At 42.0% G+C, this 11,835-nt stretch overlaps 2 long non-coding RNA genes across 3 annotated transcripts in view; one reads left to right on the top strand and one right to left on the bottom strand.

The window, feature by feature from the left end:
• Positions 1-1,923: 1,923 nt before the first annotated feature.
• LOC119322851 overlaps positions 1,924-11,835 on the top strand; it is a 19,695-nt gene continuing 9,783 nt past the window's right edge. The window contains exon 1 of the long non-coding RNA XR_005155887.1: positions 1,924-7,622. This is a non-coding gene — a long non-coding RNA (uncharacterized LOC119322851). The remainder of the gene's footprint in view (positions 7,623-11,835) is intronic.
• On the bottom strand, positions 8,428-11,828 carry LOC119322850. 2 transcript variants are annotated; one of them, XR_005155886.1, is made up of 5 exons: positions 11,521-11,828; positions 10,717-10,816; positions 10,291-10,371; positions 9,413-9,519; positions 8,428-8,732 (listed from the first exon to the last, which is right to left on the bottom strand). It is a non-coding gene; the product is annotated as an uncharacterized LOC119322850 (long non-coding RNA). The 2 variants fall into 2 exon arrangements; XR_005155885.1 differs by having other exon boundaries at positions 10,717-11,828.

Genomic DNA, 11,835 nt, shown 5'->3' on the forward strand with positions numbered 1-11,835 from the left:
TTACCTGAACTCAACATCACCGCTCCTTTCATGACCGCCTGTTTGAAACATGAAGGAATTTCACCGTTGCTTGTAGTCTCCCGAGTCAAATTCGCAGCCGTCTCACCACATGTATGACCACCAGAGCCCTGGCCCGTCTCCATGTCCCGTGCATACCGCACGCCTCGCCGCTATTACCGCGTCGAGCCTTCGCTGTATCGGTTGAGTCTCTAGGGTCACGACCCACACCACTCAACCCCCACTGCAGAGTACCACCGATCATCACCGACGGGTGACGAGTTTCACACTTCCATCAGACCACTGGGCTCTAGTCCAAATTACATGTCCCTCGATTTTCCCCGCTGAATAGGCTTCGATTCTCTGGATCCTTACACCGTAGCCCCTCAATCCAGTTCCACCTTCAACATGACTCCATGGTAGATGATCAGTCCACCCTCGCGTCCCGTCGACTTCAAGCTCACATGCGTACGCCATCTTGAATCAACCCCACGCCATAGTCTTGTCGAAGCCGCACAAGCCTCGGGCATGTGCATCACGTGTTTCCACGCCCAGAAGTCGGTCACCATCAGCATCACGCACCTACGTCGCCGTCGCGGATCCCACCACCGTCTTCTGTACCAACCGACTCACGTCGATCCGTCAGACTGTCTAGTCCGACCCGGCCAAACTCGTTCGACTGCAACGACACGCTCGAGGTTCCCAAATCGTCTTCCGCGAATTTTCATCCATCACATGATAATTCCATCTTAGCTGACATGACTTCCCGCAACGCCTTCAAGCATCCATGTTGTGCCAACAAATCTTTCACCCTTGTCTGTCATAACTCAAGGTTTTCAGTCCCGTCGAACTTCTCCACCTCAAACCTGATACCCGATGGAGCCATAGTTCTTTGTACAACTGACACTGCGAAAAATTATCCGAGCTTTCCTCACGTGATGCCCAAGTACATAAGCAAAACCTGACATGGTACACCCTCATGCACTAATAGCAAATTCCAACCAAAAAACAAAAATCTTCTTGTCTTCACGTGAAGCAGCTCCTGGCTCAATTCCCGATGCTAGCAATTGCTTTCCTGCCAATTTCCTACGCAAGTAGCACTCCGATGGATATGTATCAATGGATTTCCTCTTCGTCGACTTGATCTGCCTTGTGGCGTACATGAGCACTCGGTCCTCTCTTTTTTCTTCCAAACAAACCTCGCATCAGCCCCTCCTGTCCACGCACGTGTTCCGCCTCTGCCTAGCAGCCCGCTTCCGCTCGGCCTTGGGCCGCACGCAACTTGGCCCATCTAGCTGCTTGAACGCAACATGCAATACGCCATCGTGTGTGTACAGCTGCCCCCACGCGTTCCCGATCGATCGAAGAATCGATCTGTACGCCGCCGCCGCCACGGTACGTGCTGGCGAGCCACGAGCCTCACCGCATAAGCCCCTGCAGCTTTCTCGACCGCCGCGCTCGACCGGAGAGATCACTTGCCGAAGCCGCCGTCCGTTGATACACGATCGTCTCTTGTGACGAACTAAATCAGCAAACCAACTGGGCCTCCTCTAAAGCAACAATCTGCAGCCTCCGAACGACCTAGCTCATGATACCACTTGTTAGAATAAATCCGAAGCCATACCGTTGATCATCCGAGGACCAAGCAATCACACGAGCACGACACCGAGATTTGTTAACGAGGTTCACCGATATGGCTATATCCCCGAGGCCTGACTACGGGCGCTCCTCCCTGTGACACCGTCACAATACCGCACACCGGCCACCCGGGCGCCGGCACACATCGCCGGCTCCCCCTTGCGCGCCTATGCTATTATGCTGGCATAGGTTACATCGTGTGTCTATCCCTGCTATATATGAAAGGCCTAGGATACAAGTGTCCTACTTGGATACGACTCCGTATCCTATCTAAACACAGTACAACTACAAGTCCAACTATAACCTATCTTGTGCACAATATTCGACACAACTCTAACAATTTATGTATTTAAAAAGGTATTTTATGGATAGAGATCTGTTGTACACCTCGACATTTATATGTGCTTGATATTTCACCAGCAGATTTCTGTTGTATGGGACTACGTATCTGTTATCCAACTTTACTTCCCCTTTCTGTATGAATCTTCCATCGTCTCGTCTTCTATATACTGGGTATCCATCTTCATCGACAGTGGTATTGTTGTTGTATTTTTTTGGGAACTTTCTTATGCATCTGCTGTCGACCATGCATGGTGACTTTGTGTTTGCTGCACCACATGGCCCGTGCATCATGTAGTTTTCCACAACTGCATATCCTTCCGGGTCAATTTCCTTGTCTGGTATCTCTGCGCAAGTTACTCTATCTACCTCTGATGGCTCTGGATACTTGTGTTTCTTTTCCTTTTTGTCGAGGAATATGACTATGTGGGCATGTGGGAGGTCCCTTTTTTGAAACTCTATTGTGTATATAACTGCAATTTTATAAAATAACAGTTAGTTCAGGCAGTTAAATAAGATGTTTGATAAAGTCAGGATGATATATTACTTGCCAGTGTTTTTCCAAAGTATTCCCTTTCTCTTATATCTCTCATGAACTCCTTGAGCTTTATGTGGAATACTCGATCAACAATATCAGGCCTTTCGTATGCTGTTTGGGCTACTTCGTGTAGCATAGCCTCAATCTCCGGCCAAGCTGCGTTGCACGTGAATGTCACAAATAGGTCTGGGTATCCAGCCCACCGACATATTGCCATAGCATCTTGGAAGTTTTGTGCTTTGTATCTAGGGCTATCTGTGACAGTGGATGGCAGAAGTATCCTTTTCCTACTTGGTCAGCCCTTGTATCTCCTCTTTCTATTGCATCCTGTAAGCCAGCATATAATTCCGTTCTTAGGTTTCCTTGATGATTTTTGATCCAGTCCAGTCTGTACTGCAAAATGCATGCAAGGGCATCCACAATGAACTGCAATGTAAGCTTTTCACACATCAGCAAGTGCATCGATTGGTTAGTACTCCCTCCGTCCCAAAATTCTTGTCTTAGATTTGTATAGATACGGATGTATCAAGTCACGTTTTAGTATTAGATACATCCGTATCTAGACAAATCTAAGACAAGAATTTTGGGACGGAGGGAGTACGTTGTTGTAGACGATATGCATAGTATTCCAACATTGTTACATGCTTTCTCTTACATTTTCCACCTTGTTTTAATATGTAAGGTATATTTTGTCTGTACCCATCTTCTCCATAGGGGAATAATAGTGGATACTGCATAGCCATGAATTTTGGATGGTTCTCTGATATTCTTCTTGGCTTCATGTTTTTGTACTCAACAATGATGTCCCGTCCTTTTCTACTTTCCGTGGCATCATTGACAATCAAGGCTGCAACTTCCCTTGCAGATGGCATGTCACTTCGTCTTCCATCTGATTGTCGCTTATTGATTAGTTATAATCTCACGTTTTGATAGTCACCTTCTTCGAATCTGTCCCTTGCCATTCTGAAAGTTTTTGCAAGTATGTTATCTCGATCAAACATATTTTTAAGGCCCTCTACGATGTGAGGATCTATTGACTCCCTTTTATCTTTCCTTGTCGAAGCATTAATCCTGTTTCTTACCTCATTTTCAGTGTCATAGATGTACAGTTGTGCCCAACGTGGTTTATCTTTACCTTCAGGCAATAGAGTACCTATTCTGTGGTAGTTCTGCCCATTCATTCTAAAAACATATGGCCCACTGCCATTGTTTATTTCTTTGTCTACTTTTCCTCCCATTGTTGTGAAAGCGAACATGGAGTTGTACAATCTGATATTCTGCAAGCAGTGTTTTGACGTCTTTCCGTTGTCTTTCCTTAGCAATTTCGCTAGGTAAGTCGGTGGCTCTCTTAATGGTGGCAACTCAACCTTGCCATGTTGGCAGCATAGTCCAAAAGATGGCATGCTTTTCGCTCTACCTGAAGTTCTTTCTTCGTACCAGAAAATTGCACCGCATCGTTCACACTTGCATTTGGGTTTTCCAAAGTTCCAAATTTCCGTATCAGTCCTCTTGTCTGTTCAAGTTTTGGATTTAGCATAAATTGAAATATTATTAATGTCTGGTGTTGTTGATACTATAAAATGTTGATATAACTTACAAATGTTGTCTTTGTTTCTTTCTCACCGATTTCGATGTAGTAGACATTTTATTACTTTTTGAGCTGTACACGTACATAGCAGAAAATATCAGATTTATGAAACTCCAAATTTTAGAGCTTGATTGTAATTTCTTGTTCGTTACCTCATAGTATTACCAGCCTGACCAATCATTTCTCCTTCTTTTGTCGATGGTTGTGCAAGCCTCTTGGTTTGCATTATTCTTTTCCTATGTAGTCTTGCCTCTTTGCTTTTTCTGTTCAGTTACTTGCCCTGCATAAACATAAATACTAATTAGTAGAAATAACAGATTATTTTTTGTCTAGCAGAATGAATTTATTACTCCTTGTGTTACTTTAACATTTTTTTGCGTTGGCTATAGTTCATTGATACGTGTATCATTTTTTTGAGATTTGATGGACCATTCTAAATTAGTTGCGCTTGAAGATTTCAGCACATAAATAGCAGAGTAGATGTGGATAGCATAAGAAAGGTACATAATGTTTCTTGCTGTATGATGTAATACCAGACGTGCATCATTAATGTTGAATTTTAGCATTTGAATTGAGAATTATAATTAAACCAAATGGATGATAAGATGCATAACAGCATAAGAGTGAAAGTTCGTGAAGATTTTCTTACTTCACATGGAGCAAAGGTTGTCCTTTGTGTGTGTCCGCGGAGTCTGGCAGACCTCCATGTATCATTGAAGATTGTCTGTTTTTCTTCTCTTGAAGTTTCATTACCCTTTCCAATCTTGCGATCTTTGCTGATTGTCTGGATTTGCATCAATAAGATAAAAATTTAAAATATAGTTTTTCTCGTGGAAGCTACAATCAATTAGGAACCTCAGCGAGCCTAACTGGAATTGCTTTGTTTTTAAAAATTACTGGTATAGCACATATAAAATATTCAATATTAGTAATGGATCACCTTGTTGGAGTGCATATTTGATTTGTTTTAACGACCTTGGCAGGTTTCTCACGTTCCTTGCTATGTGGCCCACCTTTTCTTTTCATGTTGTCTTCCTGCATAATGGAGAGTTCAAATGTAAACCTAAGTGAATGATATAATAATATTGTTACAGAGAAATCGTGGTTTGGTTGGGCTATGGACGACGATTAAGATTTATGTGCTTGTTGTACAGGGGAGTACATTGCGCTGGCACTTGAGACTTTGGTCGTCCGCCCCGCTTGTCACAATGGTATAAAACAAATTTATGAAGATTCACTATTTTTATTACCTTTCATCACCTTATAAAATAAATTTTTGGTCGTATAATTAAAGGAGATAGATTTTCAAGACCAGTGATTTTGCAGAAATATTTACTGATAAAGAGGATTTTATGTTCCAATCTCTTTGTGGTACATAAATATTGTGAGTATTTCTTAGTACAAGCTGACCGAAGCAATCTATACCTGATTAATGAGGTTTCTTTTTGGACAAATTTAATGAGGTAGTGATGCTAAATATTACGGGAACCCTCATCTGATCTATAAACTGCAAGTGAATTCCATACTGCAGTGCCCTGTGCTTCTTAATTGACTTTAGCCCTATGGGAGCCGCCACACAGCCCCAAAATATAGTAGAGTAGCACGCTAGAATAAGATTGTAACTGAGGATTAAGAGAGAGGGAGAAGAATCATACCTGAATTTAGAAGTTGTTTGACTGTGTTGTCGTACCTTGAACTGAAAGCGTATGTTTTGTCGATTTTGTTGGTGTTCCTGAGAAGAGATTGAGTTTTAGGTCTATTTGTGCCACGGCAGTTGTTTATATAGGCATGTCTCTTCTTTTTTTAACCTAGTTCTGTACAATCTCTTAGTGGTTGTTTGGATATCCAGAATTAGCCACGAGTTTACGGAAAACTAGTTTTTAGCAGAATTTTAGCAAAACCAGTTTTACAAAGAAATCTGTTACTAATTAGCGTACGGAAAACTTTGTTTGGGCTAGCAAAAAGTCTGTCCATGGCCTTCGTTTGGACAGCGATGCCAATTTGGCTAGACGAGAAGAAATCAACACTTCGGCGACGGTGTTCCTTCTGCCTAGGTACCAGCGGCACAGCGGCCTGCTCATCCGCATCAGTGATGGAACGGCTCCATGCCCAAATTTCTGGCGCGGCTCAGGCGGCATCCACAGCGCCAAGTCGCTGCACCTACGGCCACGACCCTTCCTGCAGTGCTAGTACTGCAGTTCCATGGGCCATGGCTACCCGCGAACACGCCCACGCCCACGACGGAGGTGTCGGGCAACTCCGGCAACGTGTGGCCCCGGCGACGCATCGAACGGCAGCAAAACGGAGCGGCCAATGGCAGTGAAGGCATAGTGGAGCCGCGTTGCTTTCTTCTTGGGTTGTACATCACCTCCCGACGCCGGCGATCTCCTAGGTTGCTTCCCACCGCGAGCTCTGATTCCTCGCCAACCCGGCTTCTCCTCAGTGATGGGGTTTATATAATCCTGTTTTGAGAAAAACAAGTATTAGTCGTTTTTCACAAAACGCAGTTTCCTAGTTTTGTGGAAACTGAATCGTGCTTATCCACGTTTTTGTTGGCGCTACCAAACATGGTTTTAGTTTGTTAGGCGGTTATTTGAGTTGACGCAAAACTAGTATTGATAAAACGATATATCCAAACAAGGTATTCTTGTTACGTGTGTTTAGGTACTGGACTCTAATCCAACGTGCTTTTAAATTGGGCCATCCTGGACTTAGCAGCGTGGAAGTGTTGTTTCATGGGTTTTTTTGGCCCACATGTCTATGTCGAGTCACATCAGTCCTTGTTGTTTCCCCAGAAACCAACGTAACATGCACCATCTCTCTCTCTCTCTCTCTTCTCTAAAATACAACTATTTCCAATCCATAACCTCTTAGGTCATAATCTATACTTTACCAGCGCCAAGGTTTTTGAGTCGCGACTTGGCGAGTCGCCGCGAGCCCTGCGGCTCAGCGTATAGTCGACGAAAGTCGCTGTATAGTCGCCATAAGTCGCTATATAGTTACGAGTCGCCCTGATTTTTGAAAAACGACTTGGCGATTAGTCGGCGACTATACAGCGACTAATCAGCGACTCAAAAACCATGACCAGCGCATCTTGTGCGTCACCATGCGGTGTGTGTCTTTGAATTCAGCTTGTTCAAAATAGCAAATGGAGATGGAGAAGCGACCAATGGCATGGTTCATATGATGATGTTCACGATTTCTACATGGCCTAGCATCCAAGCCAACAACCATTTAGAAGTATTACAGTCATCGCTAATAGTTTTCCTTTAGTCTTTTTTATACTCCTCCATCCCAAAATAAGTGTCTCAACTTCAGTACAACTTTGTACATCTGTTGGTACAAAGTTGACACTTATTTTGAGACGGAGGGAGTAGTGAGTTGTTTTATTTATTTATTTGATTTGGACAGGTGATATCATGACTATGACATGAAGAGTAAGAGAGGCATTTGTCAATCTTGAGGTGTTTTTTCGGGAACGTTTGTGTTCCAAGCATGCTATGGATCTACATATCCAGTTGGGTATGCCTCCTTCGATTTTCTTCAATACTTAAAAGTAAGATAGTATTTATTTCTTTAAGGGCGTTTTTAGTGTTGAATGAGGTATACGCACTACAGGAAAAAACTTTAAAGCCGTGTACCCAAAGAACTCGGCTTATGTTGATATAAACTCGGTTTATATATAAGCCGAGTCAAACTCCCGGCTTATATGACACGGTTTACACTTGATCAGCTTATACGCTATAAGCCGAGTGCCAGTGGGAAAACACTCAGTTTACGTATAAGCCGTGTGTTTATACGAGACTCTCGGCTTACTAAAGTAACATGACGGCAGCCGAGAGATAACAGCCACGTGTCACCGTCAATATAAACCGAGTGCCCTCAAGCGCTACACGGTTTAAACATAAACCGAGTGCCTAACTGAGCCTCACGGTTTAAATATAAACTGAGTTCCTGCATGAGCCACACGGTTTATATATAAACCTTGTGTCTGCGCAAGCTGCACGGTTTAAATATAAGCTGGGTGCCTTTGTACACGGCTTATAAGACATCCACTGTTAAACATATCCTATAAGCCGGGTGCCTGCATCTGGAACACTCGGCTTATACAGCTCCCCTTATACAGCTCCCCGTGGCATAATATGCCTATAAGCCGGGTGCCATGTCCCTGGGACACTCGGTTTATATGCCAAATAGCATTTTTTTCCCTGCATGCTTCAGCGAGCAGCAGCAAGATGACTTATATATCCAGCAATATATTGATCGATCCAACAAGCAAAATGACGAACAATATATATCCAGCAATATATTGATCCAGCAAGCAAAATGACTAACAATATATATCCAGCAATATATTGATCCAGGAAGCAAAATGACCAACAATATATATGCAGCAATATAAAGATCCAGCAAGCAATATATATCCAACGAAAGTCCACACATGCGTACATATGCAACAATAGTTCGCAAACAAAAGGACCATAAGTTCCGAGTCCACACATGCGTACATATCCAACAAGGTTCACAAACAAAAGCACGAGTTCCAAGTTCACACAAAGCATGAAGCTCAAAGATGCAATGAGCTCCACTGTAGCATTTATGCCCACCGTCAACGGCATCCACGATGCAAACCTATAAGTCCATTACCAAACGCATAAGTTTTCAAAGTCTAGTTTCAAATGATCGATAAGGCATAAGATTCAACAAGCATCAACATATAAGGGTCAAATTGAAGCTAAGAAGTATGAACAATATAAGCATCAACATTTGATATTTTGTAATGAAAGAGGTAGGAGCAAGCAGAATACATGCATCTCATAGAAAATGGTACCATAGTACCAAGTCGATTACATATGGTGATAGGTTTTCTCCATCCAGTTAAAAAATACACTGATACACCAAAAGCAAGCCAATGGCAGTCCAGGATAACAGATTTATATAGTTCTTCTATGTCATATAGTGATAGCAGTACATTATATAGTAGACTAAATAAAAATATGGCTTTGTTTGAACGCCATGCCATCTGGCTCACCCTGCGTGTTGCGCTGCAAGGATCTGCTGATGGAGATTCATATAACACTGTGTTTAATTGGACAGAGAGAATATAATTTATGACCTTAAAACTTATGAATAGAATTTACGGACAACATGTCCTCATCACGGGTGTTATAAAATAAAATGCCTATCATGTATGCTATTATTCTAGTTGAGCAATCGATTCAAAAGAAATTCACAGGATTCTGCCCTCATGAGTAAATCTACATACTTTTTAGCGCACATCCAATATTCTGCGAGCAAAAGTTTGATCTTACACTGCAAATTTTGAGCTTTCTCAATAGAATCAGAAAACAGAACAACAAGTGCTGATTACTTGCTCTTATGATAACTTCAATTAGAGCCAAGACTGGTGGGATTTGTCCTGAAAATAAGTAAGAAAAACATAGAAAATGGCATTAGATACAAACAGAATCATAAGACCATTGCTCTAAGAAAAAACTGGACAGAAAATAAGAAGGATGAGACATCACTAAAATTATAATTTATAAATTGCATGGAATCTCTAAAAGGCTTATATTTAGGAATGGAGTGAGTATATCCACAAGCATGGCCCAAAAAACACAACATAACTAAAACGTCTTTCTAATTTTGATGGAGGTACAGCCAAAAGTAGGGCAAAAAATCCCAAATTAGAACACCAGGAAGCGAACCTTTAAAATGAATATTTATATTGGAACAGAGAAAATAACAAAAAAACAGACCTGATAAATAAGCCACTCGATGCAAGGGTGAAAAATAAAAAGGAAAAATATGCAACAAACATGTCTCAATAATGATCTGCGATCAAGTAATTTTAGAGATGTCATTTTGAAGAGAATATTTTAAGTAGAGCACTGCATGTATTTCTCATACTACGTGAAAAGAAAAGGCCATAGTATGCAAACTACATATGGGCATATTTTTAGAAGGAAACTTTCTCAGGTTCAAGCAGACATAATTTCATTTTGTTCTTAAGACGACATATGGATATATTTTAGAAGTAAACTTTCTCAGGTTCGACCAGTCATAATTTCATTTTGTTCTTAAGACGACTTCCATTCCAGCAAAAAAAATTGGCGACAAAAGAGACCTTATTTTGGTTCAAAAATACACACAGAAATATCAAGTATATAGCAGCTGAAGTGCTCCTCACCTCCTCCCAGTAGCTATTCAGAAATACATCGGTGGCGATTGCAGCTTCCAGTATCACAAGCAAGAATACAAAGATCACGTGCTACATACATGGCGGGTTAAGGCAAAATAGTCCATATCACCAAGACACAGTACATCTAAGGTCACAGAGCTCCAAGAACATAACTGGGACTTAAGGTTTCAGCAAACTATTATTAGGGGTCAACAGTTCCAGTTCAAAACTTAACTGCTAGAGACATGACCCGCTTTTTGAAATATCATTTATATTTTTGAAATGGATATATCTGGAAAAAAAGCACACAAGGTTTGGTCTTTATGTGACAACGCAAAAGGCTTTGAGGAATTTTGTTAAACCAGTAGCAGCTGACATGTAAGCACACTTAAATAGGCTAACGCAACTCCTAGTATCAGACGCTTCCAAGGATACACAAGATAGGCAGGGGCTGTTTGCAGTTTCAGCGGCGATGTGGCCCGAGTAGGTCAGCAAGCACATGATGATTCCCAGGCTGAGAAGAGTGTAGATAAACCTGCATAAAAATTGATCTCTTAATCAAAATAGCCATCCCATATTACATACAGTATATTCATAAGAAATCCCTAGAATACTCTTGGCATGGCAAAGAGGCATGAATTCTCTAGTTTCTCAGACCCAACATAAAAAACATGGTAATAGTATAAATCATCCGGTGCGTAGCGCCGCGTCGACATCTTAACAGCAAAGCGAGAGGAAGATGCTGATCACCACAAATATTTTTACCCCAGCCATAAGTTTTGTTCGACCTACACCATTTGGATTGGAAAAACTATCTTCGGCTGTAAGCTAACTTGCTGGAATGCAACAACAGAAGATTGTCTTGAACACTAATTTGTAAAAGTAATAAGCAAGATACAATGAAAAATAAGATATATAATTTAACTGCCCTGCCAGCAAGTTGCACCCAGATAGTAGTTATTCTGATTTCTGAACCAGTGTACTATTCTGATATCTGAAGCTAATTTACTCTGAGATAAGAGTCCAATTGCCAGCATCAACCAGCTTCTACACCTACATGTTCTTCTATTGCCAATTTACCATCTTTCATAAATTTCTTCTTACTCTTCCTTTTCGTATGAGCATCACATCACAAATGAGAAAAGGGGAATCAGGAAACATGCATAAATATGAACAAGAGCATTCAAGGAAAGGCAAAAGCTGATCTAAACCACAATGGATGAGCTTGGTGCACTTGACCTTGGTACAGTGCTGGTTCCCCCACGCACGACGGCGACAGCGCTGCCCAAGCAGTAGGGTGGGAATTCGGTTGGCGGTGTGTGCGGGGTGCGATGTTCCCCTTTTTATGAACCCTGAGCACTGTGTGTATGTGTGTGATGCAGGTGTTCTGAAGATGCAATTGTGGGAGGGAGGGGAACCAAAACCAGATGCAGCATGTGTTCCTGCTGATGCAGTTGTTCCACGAGCAGGAGATCAGCAGGGGCACGCCGGAGCACCTTGCCACCTGAGGAGCCGGGCCCTGGTCAATAGAGAAAGATGTTGTCAGAGAGAGAG

This window comes from Triticum dicoccoides, chromosome 6B (assembly GCF_002162155.2).
Source record: "Triticum dicoccoides isolate Atlit2015 ecotype Zavitan chromosome 6B, WEW_v2.0, whole genome shotgun sequence".
Lineage (NCBI taxonomy): Eukaryota > Viridiplantae > Streptophyta > Magnoliopsida > Poales > Poaceae > Triticum > Triticum dicoccoides.